A 12,518-nucleotide genomic window follows, 5' to 3' on the forward strand; every position below is an offset into this window, starting at 1 on the left:
GGATTCCCAGTTTAAGCTCTTGTATGGTCACCACTGATCGAGGGATTAAATATGGAGATGCACAAAATCTATAATTAGAGGAACCCATATCTCAGTTAGATGACTGGAAGATGTATGAAGGGATTTATAATCAAGGACCAGCGACTCAAGTCAAAGTCTTTACACCTATTCAAAGAAACATCGTTCTTTTTTAAAGATCTTGAATCGTAAACACATTTATTCATTTCATAAGAGCAGCAATTGAGTCTTTTCATACTTTTCCTAATTGGTTTAATTTCATATTCCTGATGACATCTTTTTATTGATTCTCTCAAGTACCTTTATTGTAATATGGTGATTTGAAACGTGTATCACTCATCCAGCACAGTCTATAATGGTTTAATAGGACTCACAGCAGGAGCAACTGAAAACTTTTAATAAGGCTGGATATTTCATGAGGTCCAAAGAAAATAATTTGTTGCTGCTCTTCTGAAGATGGGTAAGGAGCCATCAGACCTAATGAACTTCTGGCCAATGTTCTTGGTTTCCCTTTTCTACAAATATTTTCAACATATCTGCCTACACCAACTCTCATTCATATTGATATGAAACCAGTTTGTGTGTAAAGAATAACTAGGAGGGGAAAGTAAACTTGAGTGGAAGTAGGCAATAGGCCCAGAAGGTCTTGCTTCTCAAGAGAACTAAACAGAAATGGGGAATTAACAAAATCCTGTAAACATGGAAAGCAATTGCCATGAGTGTTTTTAATTTTGATTAGACAAATAGATCAAACTGGGAAGGGGAATGTGTCTGGGACTGCTTCCTGGAGAAGAATGTTACAAATACAACCTGGGAGAGGGCTCCTTGAGATTTGGCCTGGTGTTTAATGTGTTGAAGGTAGGTGGTAGAATTCTGGATAGAATTTGAGGTGATCACCAGAGTTCAATACCAAAGTCCTCAATGTAACTAAGGACAATTATAATAGATAGAATTGCCTGGAGTGGTCTGGATAATAGACTAAGTGATGGATCAATAAATGAACAAGCAATTAGACAGCAGAATTTAATCTCTAAAAGAGAGAAGGATTTCATGAACTGCAGAGTAATCATCAAGCCAATACAGATAAATATGCAGCTCAAACATTTTTACTAGGAGTAGGCAGGGAAGGTGGGGTGGGTACTACTGCCAGTGGCATGTGGCAGGTGCTGAGGAATTGAAGAATAGCTGTCATATTAGAGAACAAGTGTTTTTTATCAGGCTAAAATTATGTAACCCAGTTGAGTGCCCCCCCACCCCCAATTATTCACTGTTTTGGATGATGACATAAGAGAGGGCAGAACATAAGGAATCCATTTGCTGATGACACAAAAAGGAATAAAAGGCGCATTGTGTTGAGGATATTTGGATTCTGCAAGAGGACATTGATAGATCAAAAAGATGGAGGATCTCAGTGCATCAGGAAGCATAGCTGAGAGAGTGAGCAAATTCTTGGCACATGGAGTTTAATGTGCGTGAGTGTGAGGTCATATACTTTGAAAAGAAGAATCTAAAGGCAAACCATTCTCTAAATGGGAAAAGATTGCAGATGAGCAAAGTTTTGATGATCTAGGTGTTCTTGTACACAAACAGCAAAATGTTAACAGTGAAATAATATTTTGGCCTATATTGTAATGAAGTTGGACTTTAGAAACAGGAACATATTGTTACATTTGTACACTATTATTGAAGCTACACAAGGAGTATTGTGCATTGTTTCAGTTCCCTTTTTTAAAGAATGGATATACTGTCATTGGAGGGATTGCAAAAGAGATGGACTGGGCTAATTCCTGTGAGGAGTAGGTTGTACTGTCATGAGTGACTTGAGAAATTAGATCTATATTCTTTGAAGTTTAGAAAATTAAAGTGTGATCATATTGAAGTATAGTTAATGAGAGGGCAGGGAAGATGTAGAGATATTTCCACTTGATTTCAGATTTATTGTCAGAGTATATACATGACATCACATACAAATTTGAGATTCCTTTTTCCTGTGGGTGCAGTAGAATTACCACTAATAGGTAGTGCAAAAATGAATTGCTCACGCATGAACATGTAAACAATCAAAAGAACTGTAAGTAGATAACAAATGGAAATAAACTAAATGCGCAATATTGGGAGAGCAAAGAAAATCAATAAAAATCAAGAAATCAATCACGAATCATTAAATGAGCCCCTGATCAAGTTTGTTGTTGAGGAGTCTGATGGTGGAGGGGAGCAGCTGTTCCTGAACCTGGTGGTGTGAGTCTTGTGGCACCTACACCTCTTTCCTAGTGAGGAAATCTTAAATTAAGTAATCCAGGCTGAGAGAGGACTTTATAGAAGTTCAGAAAATCATGAGGGGTATGAATAAATAGAATATTCACATTCTTTTTGCTGAGGGTAGACTATTCTAGAATGAGAAGGCATCAGTTTAAAATGAGAGGAAAGAGATTGAAGGAGCCTAATGAATAACTTATTACTTGGAAGGTATCCTGTATCTGGAAAAGAGCTGCCAGAAGAAACTGCAGAAGTGGGTACAATTATGACTTTAAAAAGATATGCGGACAGACATATGCATGGGAGGGGCTTACAAGAAACAGACAAGATGCAAGCAAATGGCACAAGCCCCGAATACCACTTAGGTTGACATGGATGAGTCAGGCTGAAGGACCAAGATGTATGACTTTATGACCAATTTAATTTTTTTTATACAGCATGGAAATAAGCCTCTGCCAACCAAATGCCCCAATTAACCCATGACCCTGGTACGTTTTGAAGTGTGGGAGGAAACTGGAGTGCCTGGAGGAAGCCCATGCAGACACAGATAGCACCGGAATTGATCGAGGTCGCTGGCGCTGTATTAGTGTTGCTCCAACACCTCACTAATGATGCCTCCACAGTATATGACTAAAGTATAAATTGGATAAATTATAGGCTCAGTGGACAAAGCAAACCGAGGGATCATTGGAAATTTTGCAACTTGAAGTATGATTGGGCTGGGATTTTGAATAATTCATTCTCAATATATTAGGATAAAGAGACAAATATAGTGGAGGTGATTCAGAAATTTTCCCGTGATAAGAAAATTAGGTTGTTGGTGAAGAAGGTGGTTCCAGGCTGCAAGAGGCTATCAATGAAATGGTTAGGTAAATGAAATTCAATCCAGCAAATTGTGTACCAATGCTTTGAGGAGAACAAAAAAGGAAAGGACTGCATGACATTGGTAAGATGCCAAGAACAAAGAAACCAGGGGTCCTTGGAGTGCATGCCCATGTATTCCTGAAGGTAATGGGACAAATGTGTAAAGTGGATAGGAAATCATAGAGGAAATTTGACGTTGTTGGTAGACTAGTAAGATAAAACCCATGTAAAAAAAAAACACAACGCTGGAGAAACTCAGCAGGACAAACAGTGATAAAAATACATAACCAATGTTTCAGGTTTGAGCCCTTCATCAAGATAAGAACAAAATGTAGGCAGGTGTCTGAACAAAATAGTGAGGGGAGGGGCAGGGGGAGGAGCACAATCCCACAGGCAGGAGGTAAATGGTGGATAAGGGAGGGTGGGCAAGGGGAGGGCAGATGACACCTAATACCTCCTCCCTGTGGGCCTGTGCTCCTCCCTCCCTCCCCCACCATTTTGTTTGGGCACCTGCCTACATTTTGCTCATACCTTGATGAAGGGCTCAAGCCTGAAACATTACTTACGTATATTTATCTTTGCTCTATAAAATACTGTTTACATCCGGTACCGCACGGATGGCAGTCTCTTCAATCTGAGGCGCCTGCAAGCTCACACCAAGACACAAGAGCAACTTGTCCGTGAACTACTCTTTGCAGATGATGCCGCTTTAGTTGCCCATTCAGAGCCAGCTCTTCAGCGCTTGACGTCCTGCTTTGCGGAAACTGCCAAAATGTTTGGCCTGGAAGTCAGCCTGAAGAAAACTGAGGTCCTCCATCAGCCAGCTCCCCACCATGACTACCAGCCCCCCCACATCTCCATCGGGCACACAAAACTCAAAACGGTCAACCAGTTTACCTATCTCGGCTGCACCATTTCATCAGATGCAAGGATCGACAATGAGATAGACAACAGACTCGCCAAGGCAAATAGCGCCTTTGGAAGACTACACAAAAGAGTCTGGAAAAACAACCAACTGAAAAACCTCACAAAGATAAGCGTATACAGAGCCGTTGTCATACCCACACTCCTGTTCGGCTCCGAATCATGGGTCCTCTACCGGCACCACCTACGGCTCCTAGAACGCTTCCACCAGCGTTGTCTCCGCTCCATCTTCAACATCCATTGGAGCGCTTTCATCCCTAACGTCGAAGTACTCGAGATGGCAGAGGTCGACAGCATCGAGTCCACGCTGCTGAAGATCCAGCTGCGCTGGATGGGTCACGTCTCCAGAATGGAGGACCATCGCCTTCCCAAGATCGTGTTATATGGCGAGCTCTCCACTGGCCACCGTGACAGAGGTGCACCAAAGAAAAGGTACAAGGACTGCCTAAAGAAATCTCTTGGTGCCTGCCACATTGACCACCGCCAGTGGGCTGATAACGCCTCAAACCGTGCGTCTTGGCGCCTCACAGTTTGGCGGGCAGCAACCTCCTTTGAAGAAGACCGCAGAGCCCACCTCACTGACAAAAGGCAAAGGAGGAAAAACCCAACACCCAACCCCAACCAACCAATTTTCCCCTGCAACCGCTGCAACCGTGTCTGCCTGTCCCACATCGGACATCCACAAACGAGCCTGCAGCTGACGTGGACTTTTTACCCCCTCCATAAATCTTCGTCCGCGAAGCCAAGCCAAAGAAAAGATAAAATACTCTGTTTGACCTGCTGAGTTTCTCCAGCATGGTATTTTTACTACAATCATGGTGTCTGCAGACTTTTGCGTTTTAGTCTGTTAAAACCCAAGTTGAAGCACAAATGAAGTCTTTTGTACAATTCTCCTTGCCACACTCCAGAAAGAATTTGCACAAGAAAGCGCAGGGAGACGAGGTGCAAGGATGTTGCCTGAGCTTGGGGACTATACATCTGATTAGAAACTGGGATTGATTCCTTGGAATAGAGAGAGGAGATTATGCCAAGCAAAAAAGTTATGAGAGGCTGAGATAAGGTAACAAGAAGGGTCTACTTCCCTTATCTGATTTTGAATATACAGAGAATATAGGTTAAAACATTGATAAATGAATGAGGGGGAAATTGAGGAAGAAATATTAAGGATCTGCAACTCAAATATGAAAGGAATTCAAAACCAAAATCCTCATTGCATTTAAAATGTACTCAGCTAACACTTGAAAATTTCTAACGAGTCTTAAACTAAAAGCTGGAAGATGCAAGTAATCTAGACCAGCCATTCTCAACCACTTTTTTGGCCATGTCCCCCTTAGAACTTTGCTCAAAGTTTATAAGCCCACTTCTCTGAGCAGCAGGGAGCTCATACCAACGACATAAAAAATATTTTATGATTTCAGTCCATGGCCATCCTTAAAGTCCGTTGAGAATGGCTGCTCTAGACTGTTCCATTTCTGACAAGCATTGACTTGATGGGACACAGTAGCCTCTCCGTGGTGTAAATTTCAATGATTCTATTATAGTAAAACCCCTGGTATCCGGCACCGAGAGATCGGTGGGTGCCATATAAGTGAATTTTCCGATTCCTTGAGAACTAACCACTAGGAGGTGCCAATTTTAAACTTACATATTTATTTTCCGCGATTCTTTCGCCAGATGCTTGAATTGTGGAGGATGGAGATTTTATTGTATTGTTTTCAACTTGGATTTTTTTTTCCTTTGGAACTGCCTTATCCAGTCTTCCTGAATTTTTGACTGCTTTTCAAAATCACATTTTCCTCTGGATATATAGCAATTAGCAACAAGTCAAAGCCGACTCCACTCACAAGATGATGAGGATGTCAATTAAATAACAAATTAACAAATATTTATGTATGGATGGAAAGACAAATAGGTTGATCAATAGATTATTATTGATAGATTTGTAAAATAACAAATTGTTCATCCTTTAAATTAAGGATGCGAGTCCATGATCCTTTTGCTTATTGGATAACTTCATAATTTCAACATCAATAAATGTTTGTCTACGAACATCAGCATGAAACAAATGGTCAGAATTTTGCTAATGTTGAATTGCAGTGGTCAAAAACTCAGGAGAATGATACTTAAAGCCCATTCTGTAAATTCCTCCATCAGTCATCTATACATATATAAATGTATAGAGTTTCTGTGTAGAGTACTGGATGAATACGAGATCTAACACAATTGCATGTATTCATATCCTGTGTTGCTCTCAGGTTTCTTCTGTGGTTGATCTTGGTTTTTTAAAATAGAACTGTGTGTTTGAAGCCAAGATTCCTGTAATTAGAAAATAAATACAATCGCCTGCATTCAACATTGCACTTCCTCTTTGAATAGTGAATACCACCCATAAATGGCAGCATAGGTGAGTTTCAAATTTCATTGTCACATCCCAGCTGCAGGTATGGTGCACTCTTTCCTTTTTCCTGAAGCTTCCTCCAGCTGTAAAGTCCATGAGATCCCTGCACTTCTCCAGTTTGGACCTCAGTGGACCCAACATCAATCAACATGGCTTTCCCTCTACCACCATCAACCCAGCACTCACCCACATATCCTCCATTATCTGCACATCTGCCCTGACCCCCTCTGCCCCCACACACAATAAGGACAGGATTTCTCTTGTCCTCACCTATCACCCCACCAGCCTCCACGTCCAACACATCCTCCTCCACCATTTCCACCACCTACTAATGTGATCCCACCACTAGATACATATTCCCCTCTTCACCTTCTGCAGGGACCGCTCCCTCCATGACTCCCTTGTCCACTCCTCCCTCCCCACCAAATGCTCCTTGGGACCTACCCCTGTAACCACAGGAGATGGTCCACTTACACAAACACCTCCTCCCTCAGCACCATTCAGGGCTCAAAACAGTCCTTCCATGTGAAACAACATTTCACTTGTAAATCTGTTGGGGTCTCCTCTACATCGGGGAGACTGGATACAGGTTGGGAGATCGCTTTGTTGAGCTCCTCAGCTCTGTCTACCACAATAGCATGGATCTCCCAGTGGCCACCCATTTTAATTCTCCATCCCATTCCCTTGCGTCTGTCCATAGTCTCATGTACTGCCAGACTAAGACCACCCGTAAATTGGAGGAACAACACCTCATCTTCCGACTGGGGACCCTCCAACTGGTTGGCATTAATGTCGACTTCTCTGGCTTTCAATAAAACCAACCACCACTCCCCCCCACCCATTCTCTCTCCATTCCCTATCTCCTTTCACACAGACATGATAAATTTGATCTAGTTCCTTATCATATCCAATTAACACCTTGTGTTGGTCTGCATTTCTCCCCCATTATTTGAATTCTGAGACTTTCTGATATATCCTGCTTCTGTCTTTTCAGATTTTTCTCCGTGAAAAAGAGCACAGGCCCAAAACGTTAGCAATACATCTTTGTCTCCTATAAATGCTGATAAGACCAGCTGAGTTCCTCCAGCATTTTGGCGTGTTTACTCAGTGGATCCTGGTTCATTTGAAGTTACATAGATTTCATCCTTGGAGGTCCATGTCTGCTGTTGCATGGGCCCCATTACTGCAAAAACCTCGTCAAATCAATTTGCCACACTGCAAACCCAACTCATTGATCCTCACCTGTCCAATATCTCAGTCTGTGACTGACATAGAATTTTGTTTCAGAATGTGTCCTGTGTAAAACACAAGACGCTTTGTTACTCCTGTAGTATAAATAAAAGTTGCAGTTGTTTGGAGAACTTTCATTTGTGGAATCAGAATGTTTTGGGTTAAAAACAACTCCAACACCAGCATGTAAAATAATTGGTGTTGGGTTGCAACTCATTTACTCATACATGCATCAACGTGTTCTCAGTAATTTGTGGCTCGAAAGTGGAATCTGAATTACCTCCCTTCTCATATACAGTAAATTATTACCGGTATTCAAGTCTGATGTGTGATATTCCACATCAAAACCCTTTGGCAAGATTCGCAGAAACGTAGCATGTTTGAGTGTCAAAGGCACGTGCAATTGTGTTGAAATGAAATGGTGTGGGAAATTTATCATTGTACTCTCCTAATCCTAAAATCCTTCCTACACGGAAACCTTCATATTGTTCTCAACGGGCAAACTTTAATGGGTTATGAATTTCATCATCATCTTTTTCATCTTTTACACATTTGCGAGCAGGTTCGATATGACCTGCTCATCGCCTTTTCAATGCTTGAAAATACATTGCCTGGCCTTGGGCAAGGCCATCCAGGCCAGCTAAATGTTGATTTCACTGATGATGTGGATTTTGTCAAAGTGAGAGTTTCTTACTACAAAATATTATTTAGGGAATAGACAGTATTGCAACTGGCATCAAGCAGACATTTCCTTACGTTATTTTATTATTTAAATCAAAACAGGAAAAATATTTGCTTTTCATTTATTACTTTTACGGTATTTAAAATTTACAGGATTACCATTGAGAGAAACTTGAACAAACCCAACTTTCTAAATTCTAATTAAAGACACAAAACACTACAGATGCTGGAACAATGCAGAGCAGTGATCACTCAATGATTAGGGTCAGGATCCTTTAAGTTTGCTTAAAAATGTTGGGTCCATCCAGGTTATATTTCTTCACTATGAATTCTAATTATCCATTTGAAAGTCAATCGCCGAACACCTACATTCTGCTTATCCATCTGAACTTGGAACTGCTTTGAATCAGTGAGAACTGGAACATATTCATTTATAGACTTGAATAACTATGCAACTGATGTCACCAACTTTGTCAAGCCCCGCATGAATGAGTATGTGCCCATGCACAAATACTGGGTGTTCCCAACCAGGGGCCAAGGATTGAGATCTTTACAAGAAGTCCAGGTACGACCTGTGGAGGGCCATCTCCGAAGCAAAGTGGCAATTCCGGAGGAAGCTAGACAGAGACATGCCAGCTATGGCAGGGAGTGCAGGCCACGACAGCCCCCTACAAAATGAGCATGAACACTATAGGTGGTTGCAATGTTTCAGTACCCGATGTGCTGAACACCTTCTATGCCTGCTTTGAGAAGAAGAACCAAATAGTGCCTACCAGAATTCTGAAAAATCTGAGGACCCCGTGATATCTGTCTCTGAGGCGACGTCAGAACATCATTCAAGAGAATGAACCCTCACAAGGCATCAGGCCCTGATAGCGTACCTGGCAAGGTACTGAAAATCTCCACAAACCAACTCGCCAGAGCATTCACGGACATTTTGAACCTCTCATTGCTGCAGTCAAAGGTCCCCATGAGCTTCAAAAGGGCATCAATCATCCCGGCACCCAGGAAGAGTACTGTGGGTTGTCTCAATGACTATCAGTAGCACTAACTTCTATTGTGAAGAAATGCTTTGAAAGACTGGTCATGGCCAGAATTAACACGTACCTAAGTAAAGAACTGGACCTGCCGCAATTTGCCTATCGTCACAATCGCTCCATAGCAGATGTAATATTGTTGGCTCTCCACTCAGCTCTGGACCACCTCTAAAACTGCAACTCATACATACGGCTGCTCTTCATAGAGTACAGCTCAGCCTTCAATACCATTATTCCCTCATGACCCTGTCCTCATCGCGGGCTCAGTAGTGGAGTGGGTCAAGAACTTTGAATTCCTGGGTGTCAACATCTCCGAGGATCTGTCTTGGAGCCTCTGTGTTGATGCAGCTTTACTTTGTAAGGAGTCTGATGAGATTCTGTAGGTGACTGAAGACTCTCGTAAACTTCTACAGGTGGATCTTGGAGAGAATTCTGGCTGGTTGCATCACTGCCTGATATGGAGGTACCAACTCTCAGGACAAGAATAAACTCCAGAGGGTTGTTAACTCAGTCTGCGATATCACAGGCACCAGAACTCACTCCATCAAGGACATCTATATGAGGCGGTGTCTTAAAAAAGCAGCTTCTATCCTCAGAGACCCCACCACCCACGTCATGCCCTCTTCACTCTGCTTTTTTTTTCTTTGGCTTGGCTTCGCGGACGAAGATTTATGGAGGGGTAATGTCCACGTCAGCTGCAGGCTTGTTTGTGGCTGACAAGTCCGATGCACGGTTGCAGTGGTTGCAGGGGAAAATTGGTTGGTTGGGGTTGGGTGTTGGGTTTTTCCTCCTTGGTCTTTTGTCAGTGAGGTGGGCTCTGCGGTCTTCTTCAAAGGAGGTTGCTGCCCGCCGAACTGTGAGGCGCCAAGATGCACGGTTTGAGGCGATATCAGCCCACTGGCGGTGGTCAATGTGGCAGGCACCAAGAGATTTCTTTAGGCAGACCTTGTACCTCTTCTTTGGTGCACCTCTGTCACGGTGGCCAGTGGAGAGCTCGCCATATAACACGATCTTGGGAAGGTGATGGACCTCCATTCTGGAGATGTGACCGGAGCCCAAACACCAGCACTCAGTGGCACAAGGACAGCTTCCTCCCCACTGCCATCAGATTCCTCAATAATCAATGAACCAAAGTCACTGCCTCACTTTTCACGCACCATTATTGTTATTTCTCAATGATGGGGAGAGTTTTACCTGTGATGTACTGGGCTGCGTCCATTACCTTTTGTGGGGTTTCTGCTCAGAAGTATTGGTGCACCCATACCAAGTGTAATGCAGCCAGTCTGCACATGTTCCATGGCACAACTGTGGAAATTTGCCAAGGTTTCCGATGTTATACCAAACTTCTACAAACTCCTGCGGAAGTAGAGGCTGATGCGCTTTTTTCACGATGACATTGGTGTGTTGGGTCTAGGAAAGGACTTCCAAGATAGTGACTCCCTGGAATTAAAATTTACTCAACCTCTTCACCTCTGATCCTCCAATGTACCACCCTTTGCCTCTCCCCCAGCTTCTTTCTTTATATGTGCAATTTCACGGATTCCACTTTAGTCTTGATGAAGTTTCAGACCTGAAACATTGACCATTTTTACCCATGGAAACTGTCTGACCTGCAGAATTCCTCCAGTAATTCTTTGTCAACTCAAGATTGCAGCACCTGCAGTTTTTGTATTTCCCTGTATTTTTTTAAGATTTGGTCTGATTAAACTATAAATGAGCATCCTTGGAATAGTTGAAGTGAAATTGAACTAAACTCTGTTTAATATTTATGAAACTACTTTGTTTGTTGTGAACATTCATCTAGTTATCTTTTTGTTCAGGATCAGTGGTTGTGAATTGTACTCCGAGAGTAACAGAATTTATTTAGATTGATTTCAGTAACAAATATGGCACAATTTTAACATGAAAACACATCATCTGTTGAATGGAGCAACTTAAAATGACAATGATCAACTTCATTTCTATAGAGGCCAATAAATACAAGTCCACTTTAAGAAAGTCTGAGCAAGTTACAAATTAATTATTGATACTCTTAGTTAATATAATTTGAGGAATGAAGTAGATGGATAACATTAAGAAAATTATTATTCCTCAATGTTTTATATCACAGTTTAATTAGCACTATTTAAAGATCTTTTGTACTGTTATTGCAGATTGACTGCTTTTAATAAAACCATAACATAATTTGAAGTAACACATTTAGTAAATAGATTTCTAGTGTATTATGATGTGTAAAATAAAGATTGGAAATTTCAGCTGGTCAAGAAGCATCTGTGTAGATCAAAATGATTCATTGACTTGAAAAATATACTCTGGTTAATAAAATAAATCAAACACTATATATCATTACCTAGACTGACAGCATTGGCAACACATTTACCTTGGCTGCGGAGCTGACTTGTTCCTTTACAGCTTCAACATTTTATCCCAGCACAACCCTTCTATTTGTCCACCAACTGCACAGACCATCTTGGTCCAGAGAAACACAATAACTGCAGCTGACAGAATCTTGAGCCGACAGTAGCCCATTCAACACTGGCATCCCAGTCGACCGGCCAGGGAGGGTCCAGGTATAGGAACCCCATGGGATGCTGGAGGGACTCGACAGGTCAAGAAGGTAATTCAGTTGCAGGCTCAGTAAAGGCCTGAAACGTTGACCATCCATTTCTCAGCCTGACCTGCTGAGCCCCCTTGGAGCTTCTCATTTCCTTCCCTCCTTTACCTTTGCAGAGCTGGTGTTATTTCCCCCCCCCCCCATCCTACCACCCCCAACCCATCCCACCCCCCAGCATGTTCTGCTTCTCCATGACATGAAATGTGTTTCCCTCCCCAGGCGCTGCCAGACCCTCGGAATAATCCCTCCCACTCCCCCCCCCCCCCAACCCGTCCAATTCCTTGGGGCTTTGTTATAATTATCCTTGACCCCCTCTATCTAGAAGAGGCAGGACACTGGAGAGGTCAGAGAGGAACAGGATGGGTGAAGATGCTCCATGGGCAGCCCCAGTGCTGGTGGGGGTTTAATACTCACGGCTCCACATCGCCGGGCGACGGGCTGGTGCTGGTGGTGCTCGCGCTCTCACACCGGACTACATCTCCCAGCAGCCTCCGGA

The 12,518-nt window shown here is 42.5% G+C and overlaps 1 protein-coding gene across 1 annotated transcript in view; it reads right to left on the minus strand.

The window, feature by feature from the left end:
* Positions 1-12,515, minus strand: part of LOC138745088 (solute carrier family 66 member 2) — a 54,593-nt gene extending 42,078 nt beyond the window's left edge. Inside the window, exon 1 of the mRNA XM_069902192.1 lies at positions 12,437-12,515. The gene's annotated coding sequence lies outside the window, so the exon portion shown is untranslated. The remainder of the gene's footprint in view (positions 1-12,436) is intronic.
* Between the last annotated feature and the right edge of the window lie 3 nt (positions 12,516-12,518).

Source organism: Narcine bancroftii, chromosome 10, assembly GCF_036971445.1.
Source record: "Narcine bancroftii isolate sNarBan1 chromosome 10, sNarBan1.hap1, whole genome shotgun sequence".
NCBI classification, from domain to species: Eukaryota; Metazoa; Chordata; class Chondrichthyes; order Torpediniformes; family Narcinidae; genus Narcine; species Narcine bancroftii.